Source organism: Dendrobium catenatum, unplaced genomic scaffold (assembly GCF_001605985.2).
Source record: "Dendrobium catenatum unplaced genomic scaffold, ASM160598v2 original_scaffold_59640, whole genome shotgun sequence".
In the NCBI taxonomy this organism is placed as follows: domain Eukaryota; kingdom Viridiplantae; phylum Streptophyta; class Magnoliopsida; order Asparagales; family Orchidaceae; genus Dendrobium; species Dendrobium catenatum.
The window spans coordinates 635944-639150 of record NW_021378092.1 but is presented as its reverse complement, the minus strand read 5'-3'; positions in this window follow the sequence as shown (position 1 = coordinate 639150).

Below are 3207 nucleotides of genomic sequence, written 5' to 3'. Positions count from 1 at the left end.
TATATATATTCCCAGAAAGTTTGATTTGTACATTATTGTGGTCCCCGAAATCTTTTTTGGATGTTATGAACTTAATTTTGACATTTTTGAAGTTCAAAAGAGCCTGTATAATAAACTTTGAGCTATTTGAAAAGTTTTGGCATAAACTTTTTTATTTTTTTGCTCCGATTAACAAACTGACTTCCCATGGTGCTAAAAATATAAATATTGTTTAACTCTGTTAGATTCGACGTTCAAAAATAAGTGAGCAAATGATACATCACTAAAAATCGTCTTGATTGTGCACGAATCTTGAGACATTTTAAAGTTGAGAGCTTCCAAAATTAATTTTGGGACCATCTAAATCGCAATTTCAGCTAACTTATAGTCAAACTGAACGCTTAAAATATGAACCTAACAACACCAAAATTAATTCAATACTAGCCCAAATGGGTCCAAATCAGAGGCTTGAATCACATTTGGAAGGTTCAAAGCCTAAATTAAATGGATAAATGATATCCAAATATAATATGTTTATAGTCGAGGGAGCCCGATATCTATAATCAGGGGGATCAATACGTAATGATATTCACGTCCCCAATGAGAGGTCCACGTTGACCTCCAGGGAGTGGCCTTACCTCATAATCACCAGGAAATTATAATTTTGCAATTGGAACAGTTTGAAATGATATGGCACATATTTTTGGACTATGTTGGCTTCGACGTCCTAAATTAGTGGGCAACTGATATATCATTAAAAAATCTTCTTGATTGAACATGAATCTCGAGGCAATTTCTGATTTGAAACTTTCAAAATTAAATTCTAAGCCATCTGATCTCCAATTTGACCAAACTTAGATTACAATCCATCTAATCAAAGTCACACTGCTACAATCTTTCTTGCCTCCTTCGCAAGCCAACTACGGTCCTTCTGATCACCGTCACCCGACTACATTCTTTCCAACCTCCGTCACCCACCAACTACGATCCTTGTAACCATCGTCGTCTAATTACGGTCTTTCCGACCTCCATTACCTGACAACGGTCCTTCCGACCAACATTGCCCGCCAACTACGGACATCCTGACCAAACAATCATGTTAACAAAATTTTTTTCAACTCCCACCAAGTAATGTACTATATATGATGTATACTTGCTACATCGAGCCAAAGCCTTCCCCCTAAAGAAAGGCCTCAAATGCAATCAGCTGCAAATACTAGTTGATTCATTTAAAATGGGTAGGGCCCCATGATTTTTCCTCCTTTCCACTCAGGTGTCTCTTTTAAACGTTATACTTATATCTTTTATCAGCATGTGTACTAGATCTTCGTACAAAATTAAGATTCTAAAGTATATATCTCTCTATCACTATGACTATTTCAGGACACAAAAATAATATTACATAATTTTCTTTCATTAAATTAGACAATATATTAGTTTTTTTTTTTAATATTTCTTGTTTGGTCTAAGAAGTCCAGGCCGGGCAACTTTCGGTGATGAGGGAAGCTAATGTCATCGTTGTCGGCACAGGCGAGATTTAATTTGCTAAATATCTTTAAAATTATTATCAAGATTTTATAATTAAATCTCATTCATATCAAATTTCTGTTTCTTTTTTTTTTTTTGGGACATTTAGGCCAGCCTAAGCTCTCAACCAATAGGCCAAGGAGAGTTGTGTCAAATTTCTGTTTCCATATTTAAGTGCATATATGGTGATCATTTCACTTAATTACACAGATTTTTCGGTTATTGAAACTGAAACTGATGCATGAAAATTAAAATAATTGCAAATTTGTTCTTAGGATGCATTTGGTTTTCTTTTCTATTCGGGATTGAGTTTTCATTAAGTTTTCATTAAATTTTCATACTAAAAAATTTCCCAACCTTCTTTTATGAGTGTTATAAATATTGATACGTCGCCAAAAAATATCTTGATCGTGCACGAACTCGATGCATATTCAAGTTAGAAACATCTAAAATCAAATGCCGGATCATCTGAACTCCAATTTCAGCGAACTTATAGTCAAACTAAACTTTTCAAAAAGACAAACAATTTCAGCGAATTTTGATTCTGTCAATCCTGAAGATGCCAAGTTTCCGAATTTCTTAGCTGAAGTGATGTCGAATTCACTTGCTAGTGTCATTTTATTTATCTTCTTCCTCCCCGAGCAAAGGATAAAATGGAGCCTGAATCTCTTAAAAAAGGAATGTGTTTCTGCTAAAGGGCTTTAGATAAGATATTCTTCATTCGTCTCTAAAGTCGGCATCGAAGTCAAAATCATACATTGGGATGTCGTCTGTTCACAGGACGGCGGTCAATGAGGACCTGCCACATCATTAATATATTGTGTATAGCTATGTGTCGGGTGATGTGGCGCATCCTAATTGACTTTCGGACGATTCAGTGACTGCACGTAATAATTTCTTCATACATTTGGTACATAAAAAAATGGCATCAGTCTTAGAAGGTGTCACGACATGAAGGCTGGCTTCATAGAAAAGATCAAATGAGGTTCGAAGGCGAGGTAGACTCTTGGGTGGAGTTATCACTTAGAGCCTTTTTTGGAATATATTTATATTGTTTTTTAAAACAGTTTTTTAATATTAAAATTTTAATACTAAAAAGATGCTTTAGAAAGAAGTAAGAAAGTTATCTCAAACGAAGCATTAGACTTCCTTTAGAATAGTTTTTTATCGCTATTTGTTAACCATTTTAAGAAATTTTGGTATTAAAAACTAATATAAAAAATAGTTAAAAAAACTTCCCCAAATGAAGCCTTAGCAAAGCTAATTGGTGAGTAGGCTCAAGTTTGAGTTACTAAATGGCTACTAAATTGGTTTTTACTTCATTTAAGATAACTTTCTTGTTATTTTCTAAAATAATTTTTTGGTACAAAAATTTAAAGTTCAAAATATTTTTGTGCTATAAAATTGTTTTAAAAAGCAATAAGAAATTTATCTTAAATGAAGTAAAAATCAATTGGGACTCTATGAAATTTTGGTAGATACTGTTGAAGGCAAATGTGGTATTAATTTGGTCGTAGGTGATGGTTCCATTGATTTGGGTTGGTCAACAGCTGTTTCTCTTGTTAATGAGTCAGTTACACATGTTGGGGTTCTTACTTTTGCTCAATGTATTGATGGGCCAGTGTCTCTAATTTCCAATGTTATTTTACAAGTTGATTTAAGCAAGTTTAGAGATGGCTATGTGGACCACTCATATTGGTT